Source organism: Notamacropus eugenii, chromosome 2 (genome assembly GCF_028372415.1).
Source record: "Notamacropus eugenii isolate mMacEug1 chromosome 2, mMacEug1.pri_v2, whole genome shotgun sequence".
Classification (NCBI taxonomy): Eukaryota; Metazoa; Chordata; class Mammalia; order Diprotodontia; family Macropodidae; genus Notamacropus; species Notamacropus eugenii.
In genome coordinates this window covers 357,946,616-357,972,243 of record NC_092873.1, presented here as the reverse complement: position 1 = coordinate 357,972,243, position 25,628 = coordinate 357,946,616, and the positions used below count along the sequence as shown (strand labels likewise).

General features: G+C 43.0%; 1 pseudogene; it reads left to right on the top strand.

The window, feature by feature from the left end:
• Positions 1-12,646: 12,646 nt before the first annotated feature.
• Positions 12,647-20,233, top strand: LOC140523064 (keratin, type I cytoskeletal 15-like; annotated as a pseudogene).
• The last annotated feature ends 5,395 nt before the right edge of the window (positions 20,234-25,628 follow it).

Below are 25,628 nucleotides of genomic sequence, written 5' to 3'. Positions count from 1 at the left end.
GTTATAGCTGGTCTCTCACTGCTACATAGCAACCTTTATTTTTCCATTACTGATCATTACATAGCCAAAAAGACTTATTCCAAAACTTCTTTTCTCTCATTTGTTTTTGATGAGTATTTTTTGATATTGGGGAAGTCAACTTACTTTCCTTTTTATTTTTTGATTCCCAGTAAAAAAAAAGTCAAGAAAACAATCGTACATTTATTAAGCATCTTCTATGTGCCAAGCATTTTGAAAACATTATCTCATTTGATCCTTACAACAACCTTGGGAGGTGGGTGCTATTATTATCCCCATTTTTCAGATGAGGAAACTGAGGTTGGAGAGGTTAAGTTCAAGGTCATTCAGCTAGTCAAATCTGCACTCAAGTTTTCCTGACTTCAGGTCCAACACTCTATCCATTGCATGATTTGGTTGCCATTAATAATCTCCTTCCTCCTACCCTCTACCTCACATACATACATTGGGGTCAGGTCATCCAATACTTTTTACTTATTTACCTGTGGGATCCTGAGGCCTGGGGTGACCTCATAAAAGTACTAGAAACTCCAGAGGGAAAGAAACAAAGATGGTGGTTGCTGCAAGAAATTCTGCAAGAGTACCTGAAACTCCTTTTCTGTTATATTCACATCTTCCCCAGGACCTCACATAATGACCTGCACACAGTTAAACTTGATACAACATTTTATATATATTTATATCACATATTTTAATCTCTTTGTTCTATAGGTGAGAAAATTAAGACCCCAAGAAGAAACTAAGCCCCTGGCTGCAAAGCTAAACAATTGATGGCAGAGTTGGTAATAGAACCGGGACTCCTGATTTGGGGGGGTGGGATTACATGATAATATACTTCAAATATCTGAAGATTGTCATATGTAAGTGGTATTAAACTCTTGTTGGCCTTTAAGGGCAAAGCAAGGGCTAGGGGATGGAAGTTATAGGGAGACAGATTTCATCTTTTTGGAAAAATTAAATTCATTTTCTCTTTCATCTCCTCAGTTAAAAAAAAACAAAACGAAAAAGCAAGCCTTGCAACAAATGTGCATAGTCAAACAATTTTTGCATAGACTGTGTCTAAAAATATATGCCTCATTAGAGGCAGATTTCATGCTAATAATTAGAGCTGTCTACAAATGGAGTGGATTGCCTTGGGAGGTAATGAGGTCCCTGTCAATAGAGCTCTTCAGATGGAGGTCAGATGTTCCCTTGTTGGGGCTGACATAGATGAGTTATGTTCCAAAATAGTTTCTGAGGTCTATCATTTTGGACCTTGTTCTCTTGTTTTCTCCTGCCTCCCCAGGCTGGTGTGATAGGTACTGAGATACTGAGGGCAGGGCCCAAGTTGGAGTCTGTTCTGAATCTAGGAGAGCTCACCCTAAAATCTTAGGGGCTTCCTTTGCTCTTTAGATCATCACCCTCCCTAAAAGAGTCTAAGCTAGGAACATATTAGGGAGGAACTACACCATCTGTTAGGAGGTTAACGAGTTTGTACTTTCAAAATCCAAAGATCACCTGACTAGTGATGGCATCAACTATTGCTGCTAATTAGTTGATGCTGGGGGCAACTGGCAGCTCAGTCTGTCCTATGATGTAGCAGGCTCAGATATTTAGATACTCTCTCACTCACCTCATTGTGTTTGCCAGCCAAGAAGGAGCTGAAGAAGGCAGGGGGCCTGGAGTTGGTGTTCCTTTGACTTCAAGGGAGGGGAGAAAGGGGAAGGGGAAGAATCTAGACTGTCTGCCCTCTTCCCTGTATTTGTGCCCTTCTGGCTCTGGGGTTCTCTCCCTGGCACTCTACCAGATGTAGGAGACATCAAAATGTCATTCTGATGTATAAAGAGAGAAAAGAAAGGGTAGAGAAAAAGGATATTTGGACCAAGAGATAGAGAATCTTATCTCAGAAAATAATGGAAGTTGGGGAGAGAGAACAGAAGAGGAGAGAGAAGAGAAGAGAGTAGAAAGGGGGAGATAGGAGAGAGTATAGAGGGAGAGAGGGGGAGAGGGGAAGATAGAACAAAGGAAGAGAGAGAAGAGGAGGGAAGAGAGGAGAAAAGGAGAGGTAGTAAAGGGAGAACAGAGGGAGAGGGAAATATAGAACAAGGGAGAAAAAAGAGTTGGAGCAGAGGGTTCAAGGGAGGAGGAACAGAAAGGGAGAGAGAAGAGAGAACACCATCAGGGAGAACAGAATAGGACAAAGAAGAGAGGAGGGGAATATTAGGGGAGACAAAGGAAGAGAGAGAAGAAAGGGGTCTGAGGGGGGAAATAAGCATAGAGGGAACAAATGGAGGAAAGAGGCAAGGAAAAAGAATAGAGGAGAGAGAGAGAAGAGGAGGGAGAAAGAAGGGGAGGAAGAAAGAAGTGTAAGCAATGGGGAAAGAGGAAGAGAGAACAGAATTTGGGACAGAGAGGGTAAGAACAGAAGAGGAAAAGAGCTCAGGCTTTTTGGGATGAGGAGGTAGGTAGGAGCAGCCTAACTGACTTTGGAAGGCTCTGGGGTCTTGCTGAGGCAGACACAAGGTCACAGGCTAATGTTTGTGTGCACTGTCCTTTAAAGGGTCAGACTACAGTATTTTCCTGCTCCAGAAACATCAGTGGTTCCCTATTTCCTCTAGAAGAAAGTACAGATTCCACAGGTTTGGCATTTAGAATCCTTCGCTACCTGTCTCTAAACCCTTCCAGATCGATTTCACATGGCTCCTCCTCAAGCTTTCTTTGTTTCAGCCAAACTGACCCCTCTCATTGTCCCTGTACAGGGTGCTCCATTCCTACCTCCATGTTTTTGCACATGTCCGGAATGCTCTACCTCTTCCTCAGCCATCTGGAATCCAGTCTTAGCCCTTGAAGAGATCCTAGTTTGAAGGTGAACTACAGATTAGGATATATTCATTATTACTTTTGAGGGTACTACCATCTTCTCAGTCATTCAGTCATATCTAATCAGTTTCTAATTTCTGTTATTTCTGTCTTTGTAATATTGCTCCCTAATGTCCCACCTCTGACATTGCTACTACGCCAGCATGGGGGCTTTTATCATTTCACCCCTGGACTATTGAAATAGCCTTCTGGTTGGCTTTCTTGACACAGGTCTCTCCCCACTCCACTCCATCCACCACTCAGCTGCCAAGGTGGACCTCCTAAAGCACTGGTTTGACCCTTAAGGTTTTCTACTCAAGGCCACCTCTTACAAGAGGTCTCTTTTGATCCCACCAGATATGGGTCGTATTCATCCTCACCTTCAAATTACTTTGAACGTATCTTGTATCCGTGATTTCCCCACTAGAATGTAAGATGCTTGACAGTATGGACTGGTTTTTTTTTCTCTTTATCCCCAGAGCCTTGCACATAGTAAGCACCTTATATCTGCTTGTGGAATAGGATAGAATTGAAAGGGGCTCCTGGATAGGGGTGTTGGGCCATCCACTGATATCCTGGTTCCTTTGTTTTACTCACCAACCCTCACCTTTCCCCTCACCTCTTTCCCAACCCTGTCTGAGCCATTAAAGAAAAAAAAAGCTGACTGAATTTGAGAGCAGGAGCCCATTGTGTGAGTGGCCCTGAAGCAGGAATGGAGAAAGAATGGATGATGACAGACTTGGTGCAGTCACTTGCCATGCCCCATGCCAGGGGGTGGGAGGGCATGGGAACAGGGCAACAACCCTGCCCACTAATGGGAGGGGAGGGGCCTGTGTGCCTCACAGAGGTGACTCAAAGCACTGCACTCCCCAACCCAGAGGTCTACTCCCACTGACTCAAGGTACCTAACTAATTCTCACAACTGATTTGTGGCAGACACTCTATTGGGGAGCAGGGGATAACAGGGCAGACAGCAGATAATTGGCAATGGGAACCTAGATGTCTTTTTACCAATCCCTGCCCCTTCTCCTGATCCTCATTGTTTCATTTGTCCCTTACCCCGACACAAGAACATACAGCCTTAGAAATTAGACCCTGAAGGAAACTTAGAGATCAATTAGTTTCATGCAGGCTAGTTAGACCAGGAGGCAGCAGAGTCAATATGTCAATCTGTCAATAAATCTTTATTAAGCACCTATTGTGCTCCAGGCTCTGGATAGGTCAATAGAAGTAAGAAACCTTATGTTCATATCTTGTCTCTGCTTCTTTCTACCTCTGAGAGTTTGGGCAAACCTCTTGACTTCTCTTGGCCTCCACTCAATTTCCATAGGACTTCTCCTGGCTTAAATGAAGGAGTTGGCATTATGGTCATTAAAGACTTTTCCAGCCCTAAATCTACGATCCTATGCTCTTTCACCCAGAGACGAGAGGACATGGAGATAGAGAGAGCTGAAGTGACTGGTGAATATCCATCAGCGTAGCCCCTGAGTCCAAAAGAATTCTTAGTCCTCATGCAAAACCTTTTCCAACCTACCCCTCCCTAACTAGAGCCTTGAAAGGCGAATATTTTTGTGGACGTTTTGACTGTGGTGAATCCTATGAACCCCTTTTCAAAATGATGTTTTTTAAATCCATAAAATCCACAAAAAGGCAACCAATGATATTAAAAGTCTCTGTATATAAATATAAGAGCAGCTAGGAGGCACATATATTACACATAATAAACTATAGAAAAGAACTCTTGGGAGAATGTTTTTTACATGGTCGACACTTTTCCTGCTGAGGAGTTCTACCTTTCTTCAGGGATCTATGTGATTACTCTCAACATATATATAGTGTTTCCCTATAGTTCAACTTCAGATTCAGCAAACATTTATTAAACAGCTACTACTTGCAAGAAATGGGGCAGTTAGTTTATGCAGTGAATAGAGTGCCAAGTCCTGGGGTCATGAAAACTTGTCTTCCTGAGTTCAAATCTGGCCTCAAACACTTACTATGTGACCCTTGGTAAGTTACTTAACCCTGTTTGCCTCAGTTTTCTCATCTGTAAAATGAACTGGAGAAGGAAATGGCAAACCAAGTCAGACATGATTAGGCAACAACATATATAAATGCAATTATTAAAATATTTTTAAAAATCAAGTTCATGGACCAAGTTCATGGCCCAGGGACTCCTGATATAGACTGATACATCCAGCACACTTTGTTTATCCCAATGTAAAACCCTCAGTCCCTGACAATTGTGTACTATCCAGAGTTAGCTGTTTGCGCAGAACTGAAATTGTTGCCTGTGATTCCATTATACATGAGTATGTAACTGCATTTTTATGAAGATTAGGGATTCAGGAGGGTTGTGAGGCAGGGGTGCATATATCTTCCTGTATCCTTTATTATATGAGATGGTATGTCCCTTTGGATTGTAAATGACACAATAAATTCTGTGGTTAGACTAACTTAATATGAGGCTACATCCCTGTTCCTTGAAATCTCAAACCTGATTGGAATGGAATCTAACCCCATCATTGTATAGAGTTAGGAAATAGGTCCACAGAGGTCAAATAACTTATTCAAAGTAGAAAAAAATGGAAGTTGACTGGGGAGGGAGGGCACGAACAGTGGAGGGGGGGAGGATCAGGATCAGGAAAAGGCTTTGTATAGATGTTGGTGCTAGAGTTTCATCTTAAAGGAAGAGGGGCATTCTGTGAGGCAGAGGTGAGGAGGAAAGGCATTCCAAGTGAGAGGGATGGAAAGTACAAAAGCATGGAGACTAGAGATCAAGTGTTGTGTGTGAGGAACAAAGAGTGTTGTGTTGTGTGTGAGGAATGAAGAGAAGACCAATTTGGTTACATCACACAGTGTGGGAGTGAATAAATATTTATTAAGCAACTACTGTATCCTAGGCACTGTGTTAAGGGTTAGAGAAAGATAAAAAGAGAAAGTTTCTCTCTAGAAGGAGCTTACAATCTAATGAGAGAAGTCAGGCAGAAAGAAGCTGAAGGGGTGGAGTGGGGTTGGGTGGGAGACAGGAAAGGTAAGTATCCAGCCTGGGGACACGATGGAGTCCAACCTAAAGGAGTGCAGGTAAGTAGGAAATGAAGAGATGATTGATCAGGAATGAATCGTTAAATGGAGGCTTCGGGAGAGTTCTTTGTTCATCCCTCCAGCCCTCCAGTCAGAGGGCAGAAAAGTATTAAGGGTACTGAAGAGCTGTGAGTACTAAGGCTAATGTCTCTTTTTTCTTTTAAAATTTTTTAACATTTGTTTTTTAATTTTGAGTTTAAAATTCTCTCCCTCCTTCCAGACCTTCCTCCACCCATTGAGAAGACAAGTAATGTGATACCCATTATACATGTGAAGTCATGCAAAATATATTCCATATTAGCCAGCACCAAGACTAATTTGCAAGGTATAAATGCACTGAAAATTTAACAATTAGCTCTCCTAAGCTGGTTGTAGCTGGCTCCAGCACACCACTTACTGGACCAATCTTTCTCTACAACAGTATAGTTTTACCCAGATGTCCCAAGGCACACCAGTAAAAATTGTTCCATCACCCACTCTCCAGTCCTGGTCTGTATCTTGACATCCTGATAATTGTCATCAGCACACGCACAATCAGTCATTTTTGTTATTACCTTTGACTCAATACATCAGTCCATCAATAAGTATTTATGAGGCATCCACTATGTGCCAGGTACTGTTCAAAGTGCTAGGGATAAAAAAGACGAAAGTAAACAGTTTCTGTTCTCAAGGAGAATGCTTTTTAATGGGAGTCGACAACATGCATGTATATAGGTATATACATACCACATACAAACTGATATAAGGCAACCATTTAGGGGAAGTCCCAAGCAGCTGGAGGTGCCATGAAAATGCTCATTAGAAAGTAGAATTTGAGCTGAGACTCAAAAGAAACTAGAGGTTCCAAGAAGAGGAGGTGAGGAGGGATTGGATTCCATTCATGAGAGACAGCTGATGAAAAGGCACTGGGATAAGAGATGGAGTGTTGTATGTGAGGAACAGAGAGAAAACCAGTTTGGTTGGACCATAAAAAGGGAGTAATGTGTAATAAAAATGGTATTAGGCTGGTTGGTGAAGAATAGGCATTAAAATGACAGTTAGAGTTAATATTTAGTCCTAGAGGTTATAGAGTTTAGTGAGCAGAACTCGGGGTGACATTTGGCAGATGTCCTTTTAGGAAAATCATGTTTGCCGTTGCATGAAGGATGGGGCTCAGCTGGAGTGGGGAGACACTTGAGGCAAAGAGTTTCACCACCTCCTGTCTAGTTTCTCTCACTGCCAATTAGTCCTAGACTCAGATTGGTTTTCCTGGTATGCATTTCTGATCATGTTACTCCGCTGCTCATGAGCCATCTACATCTCCCTATCGCCTAGTGAATAAAGATCAAACTTCTTAGTATGGTCTTTAAAGACTTCCAAAACCAATCGCATAATCAACAAGCATTTATTAAATGCCCATTATGTGCCAGGCAGTGCGATAAGTCCTGGAGATACAAAGACAAAAGTGAAAATTGTCCCTGACTTCAGGGAGCTTAGACTCTCAGGGAGAGAGTTGGGGAGGTGGGAAAAGGATAGCAACATATACATATGTGGATGCGTACAAAATAGATACAAGGTGACTTTGAGGGGAAGTCACCAATAGGTGGGGGAATGAGGAATAGTCTCATCTAGAAGGTAGTGCTTGAAGTAAACCTTGAAGGTAGCAAGGGATTCTGAGACAGAGGTGAGGCAGAGGATGTTCCAGGCATTGAGGGCAGCCAGTGCAAATCCAGCAGGGAGATGGAGTAATATGTATAAAGAACGTCAAGAAAGCCAGTTTGCTTGGGCCACATTGTATGTGGGGGGAATCATGCACAGTAAATCTAAAGACAGGTTGCGTTAGGTTACAAAGGGCTTTAAATATGAAATAGAAAAGTTTGCATTTGATCCCACAGTAAATAGGTTGCCATTGTAGCTTCTTAAGGAGAGTGACAAAACTCTGACTTGAGTTTAGAAAAATCTGTTGGGTAGTTTGTGTAAGGGATAGAAGTTGAAGAGGGGGAGATTTTTGAGGCAGAGAGACTAATTCAGAGACTTTTATAGTAGTCCAAGTGAGAGACGGTAAGGACCTAAGCTAACGGAGATGGCTACCTAGATGATGTTGCTTCCCCTGACATGACAGGGGAGAGAGAATAGAATCGTAGAATGTTAGAGACTCAGGGACCTTAGATTTCCATGTACAACAAAAAGTGGAGTCTCTATGGAATCATGACTCTCCATTTCATACTGCTTATTTAAAAAAAAATATAATAAATTCCACACTGTCTCTGATCGTTCTGCTCCTGCTTCCCCTCTGACCTCCCCTTTCCTCTCTTCTTTCTTTTCTTTTCTGTTCTTTCCCTCCCTCTCCACCCCTTCACCTCCCCCTTTACCCAAGAAAACTTGTTTTGCTTTCAGCTGTTCCCTCCCCAGTATTATCCTCCCTCTTATCTACTTGCAGTCTGGATCCCATTCCCTCTTATCTCCTCACAAGCTTGCAGCTTTGATCGTTGCCTCTCTTGATAACTTTTAATCTCTCCTTACCTGCTGGCTCCTTTCCTGCACACTATAAAAATGCCTGGGATCTCTTCCACCCTTAAAAACACTTTCACTTGATCTCTGAAGATATCAACTATGTCTCTCCTCTTCTTTTTTCAAACTCTTTGCCTCCACATCCTTTCCTCTCAGTCATTTCTCAACTCTTGGAAATTGACTTCTGTTCCACCACTCAAAGAAACTGCTCTCCCCAAAGTCACCAATTATCCATTTTAATGCCTGACCCAATGGATCTTTTTATGGTCCTTCTTGACCTTCCTGCAGCAATTGATACCTCTGGTTACCCCCTCCTCCCTGATACATACATATAATATTACATTGTACTATACGATAGGATATAAACTATAATAATAATTATAGATGCATAGCAATAATAACTCATAGAGGCAGTGGACAGAGAGTTGGCCGGCCTTGGTTCAGGAAGCCTTCAAATGTCTCCTCTGATATATATATATTTATACATACACACTTGTATACATATATACACACATATACATATTTATGTGTATGTATATACATACATACATACATACATACAATACATATATCTATATATATATCTATATATATATATCTATATATTGGCTATATGACTTTGGGCAAGTCACTTAACCTTACAGTGCCTTCAGGAAACTCTAAGACTGCAAACTGCAGAGCAGTTAGCTCAATGTGCATTTGTGGAGGGAGTTCTTATTGGGAGTTCCTAATACTAACAAACTCACAAGTCTGACCCAAAAAGCCGCTTTCCTTCCATTCATAGGCATCATCTCTTACAAAGTATTTTCAAAACTAGCAACATTTCATAGCATCATATGATTAAGAACTGGAAAGAACCTTAAGGATTATCTAGCCCTAGTCCCTTTTTAAAGAGTCAGCCAAAGGGCACAGTGAGAGAGTGTTGGACTCAGAGTCAGGAAGAACTGAGTTCAAATCCAGTCGTCCTAGCTGTGTGACCCTGGACAAGTCTCTTATCCTCTGTTTGTCTCAGTGGTAAATTGGGGATAATAATGGCACTTACTTCCCAGGGTGATTGTGAGGATCAAAGGAGATTTTATTTGTAAAGCACTTTACAAACCTTGAAGTATCATATAAATGCTAGCTATTATCATTATATTATTTTACAGACAATGAAACATGCCCCAGGAGAGGAAGTGCCTTGTTTAATGTCATACAGGGAGTAAGTGACCAAGCCAGGATTCAAACCCAGATTCTGCTTCCAAATCAGATGCTGTGTTATTCCAGGCAGAGCTTCCCACAGTGGGCAGCTAGGTGGCTCAGTGGATAGAGCACTGGGCCTGGAATCCAGAAGACTCATCTTCATGAGTTGAAATCTAGTCTCAGACACTAGCTGTGTTAGCCTGGGCAAGTCACTTAACCCTGTTTGTCTCAGTTTCCTCATTTGTCTAATGGGCCAGAGGAGAAAATAACAAACTACTCCAATATTGTTGCCAGGAAAACCCTAGATGGGGTCACAAAGAGTCTGGCATGACTGAAACGACTCAACAACAACCCCACAACAATGCTGTGACAGGGCAAGGATTAATACGGAATGTTAGTTTAGTAAAATTTTACCATCTATAAAGTGAAGTTGGATATATTATCTCTCTCCTCCCAGGGCTTTCCTGACACTCTTCTCTACACCTTTCCTCTGAGTGAGCCTCTCAGTTCCCTTGGACTCAGCTATCCTCTCTATGCAGTTGACTTCTGAATGCACAAATCCAGCCCTCGTCTCTTTCCTGATCTCTAATCCAAGGCAGCTGGGTGGCACAGAGTACAGAATACTGCAATCCTGGACAAATCGTTTAACTTCGGCCTCAGTTTCCTTGTCTGTGTTGTTATTATTCATTTGTTTCAGTTATGTGCAACTTTTTATGACTCCATTTAGGATTTCTTGGCAAAGATACTGGAATGGTTTGCCTTTTCCTTCTTCAGCTCATTTTACAGATGAGGAAACTGAGGGTTAGTTACGTGACTTGTCCATGGTCACACAACTGGTAAGTATCTGAGCCTGGATTTGAACTCAGATCTTCCTGACTGCAGGCCTGGTGTTCTGTCCACTGTGCCATCTAACTGTCCCTTCCTTGTCTGTAACCCACTTCCTAAGGTTGTTGTAAGGATCAAATGAGATAATATTTGTAAGGTACTTAGCACAGTGCCTAGCACTTAGCAGGCACTATATAAATGTTAGCCACTATTATTACACCTGTGTCTCTAACTTCTGGACATCTCCATTGTCCCATAGGCCTTTCAACTCAATGTGTCTGAAACAAAACTCATCTCTTTCCTCCTTAATTCTGTTGAGGATACTACCATTCTTCCACTCTCCCAGGTTTATAGTTTAGGGTCTGTTGAAGGTTGTAAGAAGACTGGAGAGGTAGAAAAGGGTAAGGTTATGAAAAGCTTTAAAAAACCAAAGAGGTCTTATATTTGATTAATCCTGGAGGAAATATTGAGCCACTGGAGTTTAATGACTAGCTAAATAATGTGGTCAAAGCTTTAGAAAGCCCACCTTGGCAACTGAGTGGAGCATGGACTGGAGTGGGGTGAGACCTGAGGCAGGGAAGCCAACCAGAAGGCTATTGCAGTAATTCAGGGGTGAGATGGTAAGAGCCTGCACGCTGGGGTACCAGTGTCAGAGGTGGGGCATTACTGAGCAATATTACAAAGGCAGAAATGATAGGTATTAGAAACTGATGAGATATGATTGGGTGACTGGGAGGATGGTAGCTCCCTCAAAGATAATAAAGTGCCCTAACCTTTCTACAGTTATTGCTTCCACATCATAAGGGTGAGGGGTGTGGTGACCCACGAGATCTGGAAATTCCATATAAAATTTTTTGGCCCTCTCTTTATACCAGAGAAGAAGTCTGAATTTTTTCTTTCGTGGGGTGGTACCTTATTGTAAAATTTGGGTTGATATTATACAATACCATACATATATTTCCTGCATTTCTGAGTTTCTAACCTTTTTCTGTGTTATCTACTATCCTTGGGATGGCATCTGCAGCTTCAGCAAAACTCCAAAAAAAATTGCTATTTAATTTTTTTATGTTGACCTGGGATCCATTGAAACCAGGATGGGGAAAGTCACAGTGTAGAAGGGATAACTGTATTTCACCTTCAAACAAGGATCTCTTTAAGGACAAAGACTGTGTCCCTCCTGGCAAATTGGGAGCTCCCTGAGGGGCAAGAACAGGGGGTAGCAAGGACTGGGGTTCTCCTCGGAAGAGCACAGTTTCTCCCCTATCGGTTTATATTGCTCCAAGGGCAGGAGCTATGATTCCATAATCACATTGGGAAATAGCTGAGGAAAAAGACTGTCTCCCCCCAGGCAAGGACCTGAGTTTTCTTCACTGCCCTGGAACTTCCCTGAAGGTTGTCATTGTGTCACCCTCAATAGACTTCAGAATTCTCTGAGGGCAGAGACTATGTTTTTCCCCATCATACTGAAAACTTCCTGAGGTCAAAGACCTTCTTTCTTTCCTTCCTTCCTTCCTTCCTTCCTTCCTTCCTTCCTTCCTTCCTTCCTTCCTTCCTTCCTTCCTTCCTTCCTTCCTTCCTTCCTTCCTTCCTTCCTTCCTTCCTTCCTCCTTCCTTCCTTCCTTTCATATAAGGTACTATGAAAATTCTCTTCATGCTTCATTTAATGTGTAGTCTATAGAGGACAACTAAAGATGGGAAGATGAGGGGAAGTATCTGTTTCAAAGGTTGATTGGCATGGCAACCAAGTGTTGAGCCCAGGGAGACAGTGTTACAACCATAGGAATTTTTAGCCAAGACCGTGAATCTCAAGTGCGCTGTGTTCCAGGACCAGGGTAAAGGGGAGGCCCAGATCTAGGTTACCTCTCCTTTTGTCCCTCCCCATCCCCCCATTTTCCCTTGGCAGCAGATTTGATTTATGGTGCCCCTGACAGCCTATCTGTCAGCTTACCCCACACAATGGTATACAGTAGGCTAAGCCAGGGGCCTGGGCTGACACAGGATGCTCTGCCTGGGGCTCGGGGTCATCTCCTAGATCCCAAACTTCTTTTGCTGTACTTGAGTGTTTTTGACAGGGACAGGGAGGCTTACTTGGGAAGGGGAAACACCCTGCTGGTGCCACCCACTGCTGGTGGTATAAGAAGCCAGGGGAACTGTAGCTTTGTATCTTCCATTCTGGAAGCAGTTCTAGGAGCACTTGACAAGCTTAGGGGCAGCATTATGAGTTGTAGACAAAATTCATCCTACTCTAGAACCCGCAGTAGTGGGGGAAGAGGAAGCCTGAGAGGTTCTGGAGGGGGAAGCTAGAGCATGCGGGCCTCTTTTAGCTGATATGGATCCTTTGGGTTGGGAGGAGGAGGAAGATTTTCTTCAGGCAGCAGTTATGGTGGAGGTGGCAGCAGCCTGTGGCAGGCTGAGTGAAAACAGCTCCAGTTTTGGGGGTGTCTATGGTGGTGGTGGTATGGGGGGTTCCAGCTATGGAAGTTACTCAAGTAGTGGCTAAGGCATTTCCAAGGGCTGTAGTGGTGGTTCTGGGGGCTTTAGCAGTGGCTCTTATGGGGGCTTTGGTGGCATGGGGAGTTTTGGAGGTGGTATGGGGAGTAGTGGCATGGGGAGCTTTGGAGGAGGCATTGGGAGCTATGGTGGCAGTGGAGGAGGTGATGGCCTCTTGAATGGTGGAGAGAAGGTTACTAAGCAAAATCTCAATGACAGACTGGCTTCCTACCTGGACAAGGTGCATTCCCTGGAGGAAAGCAATGGTGACCTGGAGGGAAAGATTCAGAATTGGTATGACACCCATGGTCCTTGATCAGTCAAAAAGAACTGTTGTCACTACTATAACACCATCAATGACCTCAAGGACCAGGTAAGTGGGAGGGGATGTCTCCTCTCCCTCTCTGTATTCACATGTCTCACTTTGAGCCAAGAAAGAAACTAATAACTGCATAGTTGAAGGTCCAAATGGGTAGCTGCCATAGTGGTTCTCTGGGAAGCTGGTCACTAGAAGGAGAAAGGACTGAGTGAGCATTATCCTTCTAGAAAGTAGAGAGAAAAGGTGGAATTTTGCAAGGGCCTTCATAGAGAATGTCTGTTGCTTACTAATTAATCAATTAACAAGCATTTACTCAGCATCTACTATGTGTCATACTCTGTTAGGTACTAGAGATACAAAGACAAGAAGAAAACTGTCTCTCACCCTCAAGGAGTTTCCATTCTATTGGAGGAGATGTATATAAATTCACTCAAAATATATTACAAAATTAAAAGGGAAATTTTGGGGGTGAAGGGGACTAGCACAGTAGCTCACAACAGCAGGAAAAGCTTTGTATTGAAGATAATACTTGAATGAAGTTCTGAAGGAACAAAAGAGGTAGAGGTTAGGGAACACATTCCAAGTATGAGAAAAAAAAAGTAAATGCAAAGTGCAGAAACGGGAAGGGAAGTGTCATGTGTGCTTGACCTTCAGCTTCTTTATATATAAGACAATGGGACTGGATCATTAGATGTTCAAGTCCTTTCCAGGTCTAGAGCTACGCTGAGCGCCATGTGTGGCTCTATTATCTCCTCCATATCTGGCCCACATAGGAGAAGGGTGGGAGATTGGACTCCATGGCTTAGACAATGACCATATGTTCACCTTTGGCAGGAAGCTCATCTGTCAGAAAACTTGAATTTTATCAGAAACAAACCAGAGTCTATTCTTCCATCCCATCCCACCCCAACCCCATTCCATGTAACAGAACATAGAAGCCCAGTCTGAGGAATTTGGTGGATTTATAGGTGTGATCCAAGAAGGAGCTGTACTCCAAAGCAGACTTGGGGCCTATAACTTAGATGCTGGGTATGAAAGCATCCCATGTACATTTCTGTCTTGCTGTCCCATTCTTGTTTACAACCTCCTGGCAAGGGACACTTCATCCCAGTCTCCCTCCTACAACCCTCTTTGGCTCTTAAAGGGATTTCTTTGTTCGGTTAGCAGATGTATTGGCTCTCTTAATGTTGAGGGGCAACACTGGAGCAGGTGCTGATAGGAGGGCTCCTGGGGCAAAACCCAGGAGGTTAATGATATTGATTACTCTGAATTTTTTCTGTGAAGGAAGTAGAAAGAACCTGGGCTATTGGACTCTCTTCATTACTGGTCTATGGTTCTACTAGGGTCCCATTTTCCTCCCAGCAATGGGATATAACGTGGGAAGGAAGAAGAGGAGGACCCTTAACATTTTCCCCTTTCTTTCTCAGATTCTCAATGAGATATTAGACAGTAACAAAACTGTCCTGGATGTCGACAGCATCTGCATGACACTTGATGACTTCAGGATGAAGTGAGAGACTTTTGTTCACCTCTCTCTGCAATTGGGGAATTAAATGGGGTAGTAGATAAAGTGTTGGATTTGGAATGAAAGACCTGAGTTCAAATCCTATCTTACTAGCTGTGTGACAAGTCGTTTAACTGACTTTAGCCTTAGTTTTCTCATGTATAAAATGGGGATAATAATGGCACCTACTTCCTAGGCGTATTGTGAGGATCAAATGAGATAACATGTAAAGTGCTTTGCAAAACTTAAAGGACTATATAAGTGCTAGCTCCAAGTCCTCCTTTTCCTGTTCCTCCTCCTCCCTCTCTTTTGTGTGTGTGCCTCCCACCATGATTCTTTTGTTTTTTCCTTCTGGGCTTTTCTTTAAAGGTTAAAAAGCAAAGATGATTCTGGAAGGCAAAGGCCATCAGGAAGAGGTAGTCTCCTCTTTCGATGGTATCTTCGATTGGGATCTTTGGGGTGGAGGTCTCTGTCCTTCTTACCTGACTAACCTACCCAAGACTTGTTCTGGCCATCTTCCCCACCTGTGCTGTAGATATGAGATGGAGATGAACCTAAGACAAGGAGTGGAAACAGATTGCAATGGACTGTGCTCTGTACTAGATGATCTGACTTTGCAAAAGGCTGACCTTGAGATGCAATATGAGACTCTGCAGGATGAGATGCAATTCCTCAGGAAAAACCACGATGAAGTAGGCTCTCTGGCTCACAGCAATATGATGGGATGAGTTAACAGAATTTACTGGGAAGGGGAAAGAAGAGGAGTACATGAAGGATGACCTAGGAAGGGCTCAACAGTCCCAGGACCAGGGAATTTCAGTATCTTTCTCCCCTCTCCATCCTCCCTCCTCCCTGTAGAGCTTTCAGATAAGATGCATGGAGAAGGTGACCCCTCAGCCCAGCCTTCTGAGATCTGCCCTAGCTAGCATGGCTGAACATTGGCTTTCCAGTTCTATGGTCTTCCCTGTTTGTAGGGCTCAGAAATGGGAAGAATTAAAGGAACAAGAAAGGGGATTTGTGCCTCTATGTCCTTTTCAAACTACCCAATCTGCCTTCTGACCTTTCTTCTTTCCTGGCAGGAGATGAGTGGATTAACTGGGCAGAACAGTGGCGATGTCAGTGTGGAGCTGAATGCCACCCCTAGTGTGGATCTGACCCAGGTCCTGAATAATTCGTGTGAAGATTATGAGCCGATTGCTTCTAAGAACCGCAAGGATATTGAGGATTGGTTCAAGACCCAGGTGAATGATCCATAATGGGAGAATGCCAAGCCTAGGCTGAGAAGGCTTGGTAGGATTGTGCTTGGGCATTCATTGAGACTGGAGCCGGGCAGGACTCCTGGGCCCCAGGGAAACTAAGGTCTACCCCTTCCACACACATTTAGGCCATACTCCAGGGGCTATTTGGTGGGGAGTTTCCAATCTCTGATTTCAGTGGTGTAAAGATTCCCCTGTATGGAAACTCCACCAAGAAGATAGGCAGCAGCTTTGTAAATTACAGTCAGCAACTTATAAAGAGCAAACATGGCTTGGAATCAGAAAAACCTGAGTTTGTATCTTGCTTCTGGTACTTATTATCTTAATTAACACTTGATACTGAATCATTTAACTTCTCTCAGCCTCAGTTTGTAAAATGGGGATAATAATAACTGTGCCACTTAGCTCACAGGGTTATTTTAGGATCAAAGGACATAAGTGTATATAAAGTGCTTTGGAAAATAAATGCTCTATAGGGTTTCCCAAAAGCCTTAGTGCATTCTTAAGCTTTATTAGTTTAAAACTGCACTAAGACTTTTAGGACATCTCATACAAATTATTGTTATTGTTATTATAACCTTAAGATTTTCCTGGGATACTAAGATGCTAAGGGACTTGCTTAGGGTCATGCAGTCAGGCATATGTGTCAGAGGAAAGACTCATACCCAGATCTTCTTGACTCCAAGGATGGCTATCTCTTTCTTCCCCTGCTATAAAATGCATCCTCCCTATAGCATTTCAAATATTTTAATCAGGTAACTCAGAGTTCAGAAGAGATCCTCCCTCCCTCTTTCCCTTCAGTGCTTCCAAGTCTGGTGGGCACTCAAGCCCTTGCCACAATCCTGGGCCAGAAGTCAGTGACTGGCAAGTCTAGTCTCCATTAAACTTTGGGTTTTACAGATGACTCAAATAAGCCAAGAAGTGACAACTAGCAGCCAACAGATAGAGACCAGCAACAGGGAAGTGACCGAAACCTGACACAACTTCCAGAGCCTGGAGATAGAGTTACAATCCCCAACTCAGCATGGTAGGTGATTTGGACCCCAGTCCCCGGGGGGAACTTGGGAAGGAGGGATAAGCAATCCCTAGATATCAGAGGAGGTGGCTAAGCATGTTCTTCCTCAAACCAGCCACAAATGGTATCTTCAGCTCTTAGTTTCTTGTCCTGAGATCCCAATGGACACTGACCTGAGCTCCCGCTGATCCCTCCACCCTCCCACCTACCCTCCCACTCGTGTTCAGGGCTCCCTTTCCACTTTCTAGAAAAGTGCCCTGGAGAAGACCCTGGAGGAGCTGAAGGGGCAGTACTGTAGCCAACTGGCTCAGATCCAGGCCCAGATCAGTGAATTGGAAGCCCAGCTGAGTGAAGTCCGAGCAGAAATAGAATGTCAGAATCAGGAGTACTGCAACCTCCTGGATGTCAAGGTGCGACTACAGCAGGAAATTGCGACCTACCGTGACCTGCTGGAGGAAGGACAGCATGATGTGTACGTAGCTCAGAACTAATTCCATTTCTTTACTGTCCCCTCCCTTATCATCCCTAGGATAGGAAGATCCTTAGGATGCCAGGTGGCTGAAAAGAGTGGAATGTCGGGGGTTTGCTCCTGTCCTTCAAGGCTCATTGTCCCCTGGACAAGTCTGTCCCTGGTCAGATGGGATCCCTGGGGAGGAGGGGACATAAGCCTGGGAGGGGAGAACACATAGTTTGAAACATTTCATGGCCTTTAGCATTAGAAGAGAGAACTTAAAGAGATCCTAATGTGACTCCTCTTCATCTGAGAAGATACTCATCTAACTGGTCCCAGTTTATGACTCCTTTCCATTCATATGGGAAGAATTGACCATTGACTAGGCTTCAGCCTTGGTTCCTATGAAGCTAAATCCAAGAAACTTGTAAGTTGGGAGAGTCACTGAGGCTCATGCACTATGTCATGCATAGGTCTAGCTCTCTCCTACAGGAAAGCCTTGCTCATAAACTCACCAACATTTTTTCTTTTTCTTTATAGTGGTTCAGGATATGGAGGGAAGAGAAGCAGAGGTAGAGACAGAAGTGGAGGCAGAGGTGGCAGCAGGTATGGAGGAGGAAGTGGAGGAGGATATGGTGGAGGTAGTGGAAGTGGAGGCAGATATGGTGGTGACAGTGGCAGTGGGTATGGTGGAGGAAGTGGAAGTGGAGGGGGATATGGCAGCAAGAGTGACAGTGGAGGAAAAGGTGGCAGTGGCGGTGGAAGTGGTGGTGGATACAGTGGTGAGAGTGGCAGTGGAAGCAGAGACCTCTGGAGGTGTCAAGTCCTCCCAATCTGGCTCTTCCATTTTCCAATCCTAGACTGGCTGTGATAATTCACAAGGTAAGAATAGTTATCTAGAATTGAGAGATCTAGAGTGGAGTGGTCCCCATTGCCTAAACACCATGCACCCTACCTCTGAAACTCTCCTGGCCAGTCACTCTGCCATCTCTGTACTTGGATAAGTGAATCCATCTTTCTCAGCCTCAGTTTTCTCATCTTGTAAATTGGTAGATTAAATTATCTCTAAGCTTCTTTCTGTACTAAATACTAGATCTCCTATTGAACTTTCTTGCTTCTTATGAACCTTTTTGTGTCCTGTGAGCCTCTTTGCCCTTTCCAAACTTTCCCTGGTATGCTGCCTTCCCTCTTCTGAAGTCCCCTGTCCTCCCACTGCCCCATAGCCTCTTGCTGGGGCCTAGAAGAACACAAGATCTCCTCCTCTCCCATAACCATTTACCTTCTCTCCTTTTCCAGGGTCCCAGGAAAGATACTAAATTCCGCAAGAAATTCCCTACTCACTTCCTGCTGATCTACTTCTGGGCAGTCCCTGGAGGAGGTAAAGGCATTCCATTTGGAGGTCGGAACCAGCAGACAATACTGAGAACACTGGGAATGGTATCCTGTGGTGGCTGAATAGGTTCCACAGAGGGTTCCCTGTCTGCCTGTCTGCCAGGTTCCTTTGGGTGCCCTGGATTCCCCTTGGCCTCCACTTCTGCTCAGAATTGCAAGATGTCTTACCCTCTGCCTGATCTTTGTTTCCTAATAAAGCTTCCCTATTACAAACTAGAACTTGACTTGTGAGCATTTTGTTGAAATTTATAACCCTATTTTTTTGGGATGATGATCCTTAGAAAGGGCAAGATGGTAGAGGAGAGCAGAAACTGAGAAAAGGAAAGAGGGGCAGCATCTAGAAGCAGACACTTGGGGCTAAGCAGAACCATTCCTAGCTCATAGTGAATTGGGGAGAGAGGGGCACTGTACTTTGTGGGGATGGGTGCCTTCCATTGTTTTGATCCATCAGACAAATAGACTGAAGGTACCTAGCCCATGAAGGAGGATGAAGTGGCTCTATCAGAGGGCCAGATACATCATTCCTTTCCAGTAGTGGTGGGACTCTCCATCTCTCACATTTCCTTGGCTTGCATTAGTCCTTTTGTGACTCTTTTTCTTTCCTTCTTACCCCATCTTCTCACACGATATTCCTCGTAAACTAATTTCTCTTGTATAGAAACAGTGGTGGTGGTGGTAAGCAGACAACATGACCTAACTCCCTTCAGGTTTAGTCCAAATGTAGCACTTGGAACCCATCTTGGATGTGGACCTCCAAAAAGCTACCAGGTAATCTGAGTCAGCACTAACATAGCTTACCAGCAACCACCAATGCATTTAATTTCCCTGTCCAGCCAAAGAACATATCAATTTGAACAAAGGACATTTAATCAAATAGTATAGCAAATAAAAAGATAGGAAAAAGATTCTTTCCTTGGACACACAGGGATGCCCACAGGTGTGGAGAGGTACACACACAGATCTAGAACTGATTGGTCACCTAGTCTAACTCTCTTATTTTACAAATAACGAAACTGAGGCCTAATGAGTCTTCTTATTGTCAGTGACCAGGGGAGAGGACAGGTAGCTGGCATAGTGGAGACAGGACAGAGATAAAATGGAGATCAAAAAGATTTCCTGGGCTTAGGTGTTTCCTCCTCCATTAGAGATAGGAATAGAAGTAAAGAGGGCAGGAAAGAGGATGAAAAAAAGAGTGTGCTGTTACAGTCCTATTCTTTTCAGAATTCCACCTTTGACTCACCTTGGGAATGTAGAGTTTAGAGGTAGGAGTGTAGAGGAGGAAGGCCCTACCATGACAATTCATATTTACACCGATGAGGTTGGTGGAGACCGGGTAGGGGTGCGAATCCTCAGCTGTGCTTACTCTTGCTAGGAGTCAAAAGTGTGCTGGAGGCTTGGAGATCCCATTGTTAAATAATTAGTGTGGGTATTTACATCTCAGAAATTCTCAATTACCACAAATCTGGGCTTGATTGATTGTTTCTTTGATCGTCTAGACCTGAGAAAGTGTTAATGATGCAAATTAAACTTAAGTATGTGTGTATGTACATTGCCCCCTTTTCCTTCTCCTAGAGCCAGATCGTTCAACGTTTACCAGCACACTCCTATATAGCTCAGCAGGACAGCTATAGAAGACTAGAGGAATGAAGTCATCATTAGACTGGAGGCTTGGTGAGTGCAGACTAATAATAATGAAAATAATATTTATAAAAAATAATAATGATTTATAAAGTACTTCTATTATCTCAGTGGAGCACTTGCTGTCTGTGTTGGGGTTAGAAGTGGCTGGACTCAATCATTCATTCAGATATAACAGGCTTTTGGGGACTGATCTCTGCAGGCAGAGAGAAGTCTTTAGAGACTGGTTGTATCATCACACTCCTGGGAAATGTATTCCTGGTAGACAATATTGTTCTGTGAGGAACTGAGACTATTATCATATTTAAATCTTAGCCGAAAGTATCAGGTTTTCTCCTGGCTGGGAGCTTGAGCTGAAGGAGAAAGAATTTTATTGATAGTGATGTATTGGCTTTTATAAACCTTCCAAGAGTCTATATCTTCTTTTGCAACAATGACTACTAAGGTAATATGTTTTGCATGATTGAACATGTATAACCTATATCAAATTGCTTACTGTCTCAGTGAGGGAGGAGGTGAGGAGAGGAGAGAGAAAATTTGGAACTAAAAATTAAAAAACACAAATGTAAAAAATTTTCTTTATATGTAAAAATATGAAAAAATAAAATATTATTTAAAAAAATAAAAAATAAATCTCCTAAGAGAGCAACTGAAAATGTGAATCTGAACCATTAACCCTGAGTGAACAGGGTTTAATATTTAAATTGTGGAAGAAGGCTTATTGGCTAAAGAATCTGAGATGCTTTCCTCAAGGGAGGTGCCTCAAGCAAGTTCACTACATCTGGTCTTTTCAGAAAGCCAGTCTCCTCTTGAGTGAAGGGTAGAGTGCAGACATTAACCAAGGATAAATCACACTTGATGGGCCTGCTTAGCGGCAAGTTAGCAAAGAGAGGCTCCACATACTTTCCAAAGGTGAAGGATTCAACGAGCAGTAAATAGCTGGTTTTCCTGTGATGCTAACCACCCCCAGCTGAAGGAACAAAATATGTATTAAGTTTGTACTACAAGAGAGGCACTGTTAGACATGAAGTGACAAACAGAGATGTGAAACTGCATCTACCAAAAGATTATCCTTTAATGGTGGCGGTGGGGACGAGGAGATGGGAAGATGGGAGTGAGGTTAGCACACAGAAGAGGTACAAAATGCTGTGAAGAATTGGAGGAGAGAGAGGTATCTGTGGGAGGGGGAAGCTTCATGGAGGAGTTTAGTCTTCAAGGAAAGATGGGATCTCAATAAATGGAGATGAGGACAATCCAGACATGAAGGATGGCAGAGCAAAGGCAAGGAGACGGTAGACAGCAGAGAAATAATGGAAGCCAGAGAGTAGCCTACTATGGGAAGAAGGAAACATGCAGTTATTAAGCACTCACTATGTACCTGGCACTATGATAAACACTTTATAAATATTTTCTCATTTGATTCTCCCAACAACCTTGGAAGGTAGGTGTTGTTATGTTTTGTTTTTTTTACAGTTGAGGAAACTGAGACTGAGAAAGGTTAAGTGACTTACCCAGAGTCACATAGCTTGTCTGAGGCTGGATTTGAACTCAGGTCTTCCTGACTCCAGGCCCAGCAGTCTATCCACGTACACCATCTAGCTGCCTCGACATGCTTGGTATGACTGAAAGTACAGTACTCAAAGGGTTAGTTGTATCATAAGCCTTGAAAGGTAGGTTGTATCAATATTATGAAAGGGCTTTGAATGCCAGCATCAGGGGTTTGGGCTTTATTCAGGAGGCAATGGGGAGTCCCGGAAGATTTTTGTACAGAGGTGAGATCTGATCATGGGGATAAATTAGGCACAAAGAATGGGTTAGAGAGGGGGCAGACAAGGTAGGAAAAGTAATTTTGTTGTTGTTGTTTAGTCATTTCAGCTCTGCCCAAGTCTGAGAATGGTAATTAGGGCACTATTATGGTCTAGGGGAAAGACCTGAGTAAGGGCTGCTGTAGGGAGACCCAGCCAGGTTCAATGTACCAGGAAGTAGCCCTAAGCCTGAAGGGCCCCGTGGCTAGAGCTCTAAGATACCTCTCAGTTCCTTCATATCACGTAAGCGAGTGTGAAGAGAGAGGTGTGCTGTGTAGGGAAACTTTTCTTTAAGGCTCCTGGCGCTGGGGCTGGGCCTCCTCTCATTTTGTTGTTTAGCTGTGACTGACCCCATTTGGGGTTTCCTTGGCAAAGATACTGGAATGGTTTGCCATTTCCTTCACCAACTCATTTTACAGATGAGGAAATTGAGGCAAACAGGGTTGTGTCTGAGGCCGGATTTGAACTCAGGAAGATGCCCAGCACTCTATCCACTGTACCACCCAGCTGCTAGTCCTTCGCATTACCCTTTGGGCAACAAGATAAGTATTTAGAGATGCTTCTGATGTCCCAGATATCTTTCTTATAGGGCCCTGCAGACACAAACAGATCAGGGAAGCAGAGGGAAGGAAAGAGGGATGGTCCACTGCAACCACACAGAACTCCAACTGAGTGTCTGAGACTCTGGGCAAAGCTTTTTCCAATCTTCTCATGTTACCTTCCTCATGTCAAAGCAAGTGAAACAATTCAGATGAAATTCCAGGACCAAAATGGAAAAATGCTGGGGAGAACAAGAAACTAGAATCAAGACCTAACTCAGAACTGTGAGAGCTTGAACCAATTACTTAAACTTTCTGGGCCTCAGTTTCCTCATTTGTCAAATGAAAGGATTGGATTAGAGGTTCTTTGAGGTTCCTTCTTGCTCTACATCTGTGATCTCAGATTTATCTTCAGCCTCAAGGTGTTTGAATATTAGACAGAAAAATAGTGGGATCAGTGATTGAGAATCTTATTTTACATTTGTGAAAAACGTTTGTTTCCTTCCTTTTGCTTTCCTTTATCTCTATTCCTCCTTTTCCTCTGTCTCTGTCTCTCCCTCTTCTTTCTCTTCTCTCTCTGTCTCTGTCTCTGTCTCTCTCCTTTCTGTTTTCTTTGTCAAGGAGAATGATCTTTGCATTGGAAAAGACAGAACAAAAATAGCTAATAGGGAGTTGATACCCAGGATAAGTAAGGGGACAGTATGAAGGTAGCCAGCTTCCCTTGATGGATTCGTCACCTGATCCAGAAGAACTATGGCCTCTGGTCCTGAAAGGGAACAGTCTTGTAGACAATTGACCAGTGAGTTGGTCTGCCTGAGAAAATTCTTGAATAGTTAATTAAAGCGATGGCTGATGACATTGTAAAAACATATGATTAATATAATGACCATCCATAATTCCAGAGGACCAATGATGAAACATACTATCTGCCTCCTGACTGAGAGGTGACAGATTTATGGTGCTGATTGAGACATCTATTTTTATATATACTCAATGAGGACATTTATTTTGCTTAAGCAGGTATGTTTGTTACAAGAAGCTTGTTTTTCTCTTTTATAAAAATTAATTTTAAAACAAATTTTCAGATCTGTTTTCTCTCCCCCACCCCCAGAAAGCAAATAAAATTTTTTTTTATAAACATATGTTGTCAAGCAAACAATATCTAAATTCTCCACATTAAAAAAAAAGCCTCTATCTGTACTTTGAGTCCATCACTTCTCGATGAGAAAGAGGATAGTTGTTTCATCTTTTCTCTTCCCTTCTCCCTCAGAGGGCAGATAGGTGGTAGATAGAGCTCCAGACCTGTAGTTAGGAAGACCTGAGTTCAAATCTGTTCTTAGACAATTAATAGCTGTGTGATTGTGAGCCAAGTCACTGAACTCAGTTTTCTCATCTGTAAAATGAGCTGGAGAAGAAAATGGTAAATCACGCCGGTATCTTTGGCAAGAAAATCCCAAAATGGGGTCAAAAGAGTAAGAAATGAGTGAAATGATTAGACAACAATAAGCCTATCCAAAGAAGAGAGGTGGGGGTGGTGCTACAGATGTGGAATATTGTATACATTTTCAGATGAAGTCACTGCATTGTTAGTTTTGCTTAATTGTTTTACTATGTTATGAGAGATGGCTAATGGGGGGGTGTAATCAGTAAATATTTGTAATATAAAAACAAAACACATCAATACAATTAAAAAGAGAGAGATGGTTAATGAGCATCTAGAAAACAAAGCAGTAATTATAAAAAGCTAACACAGCTTCATCATGAACAGATCATACCTGGCTAACCATTCTCTCTCTCCCCTCCTCCACCCTCTCCCCCCTCTCTCTCCCTCCCTGCCTCTTTTCCTTCCTTCCTTCCTTAAATTAATAGATCCAAACAATTAGGTAGATATATAGCAAAGCACTTAACAAAGCAGTTAGATGAGTTAAGACTTGATTAATTTGCCAAACTTCAAAGATAGAATAGTTCAATGTCAATTGAGCAGGAGGTCTCCAGGGAAGTGCCTCCCAGGCTGTCTCTGTGCGATTAAACATTTTCCTCTGTGATTTAGGTGGGAAGGCCTAATACACTGGAATGACAGAGTCAGGATCTAAAAATATCTTTGAAGGCTAAAGTTCTGGGCTGGATCTAATAAAATGAAATTCAATGGGGCTAAATATAAAGTCTTGCATTTGGGTTCACATGATCAGTTTGACAAGTAGAGGATGAGGGAAGCATGATGAACAGCAGTTTATCTGAAGACACCCGGGAATTTCTGAGGATCTTAAGCTCAATATGGACCCACAATGTGATATGGCAGTCAAAAAAGAACAAATATAGCTATACAGAGAGAGGCAGAACTTGACAATAAGGAGATTTTCCTCTCTCTGTGCTTTGCTGTAACTAGATCCCATCTCAAATCTTGTGATTCTGTTCTAGGGACTACAGGTTAAGAAAGATGCTGATAAGCTGCAGAGTATCTGCCCATAGGAGAGCACCCAGGGGAGCACCAAGTCCATGTCATATGAGCAACTGAGGAAATTGGTCTGGAAAAGAGAAGACTGGAAGGCTAGTGTGAGCAAAGCCTTCTAATATTTAAAGGATTGTCATATGCAAAAGGGATTAGATTTGTTCTGTTTGGCCCTGGAGGCAGAAATCAGAAGATGCAGAAAGGTAAATGTAGTTTTGATTTTGATGCCAGGAAAAATTTTCTAATTATTGGAGCTGGTCCAGTTGATTGCCCAGGAGCTAGTGGGTTCACTCTCACTGGAAATCTTCAGGTCAAGGCTGCCAAATTGTCAGGCAA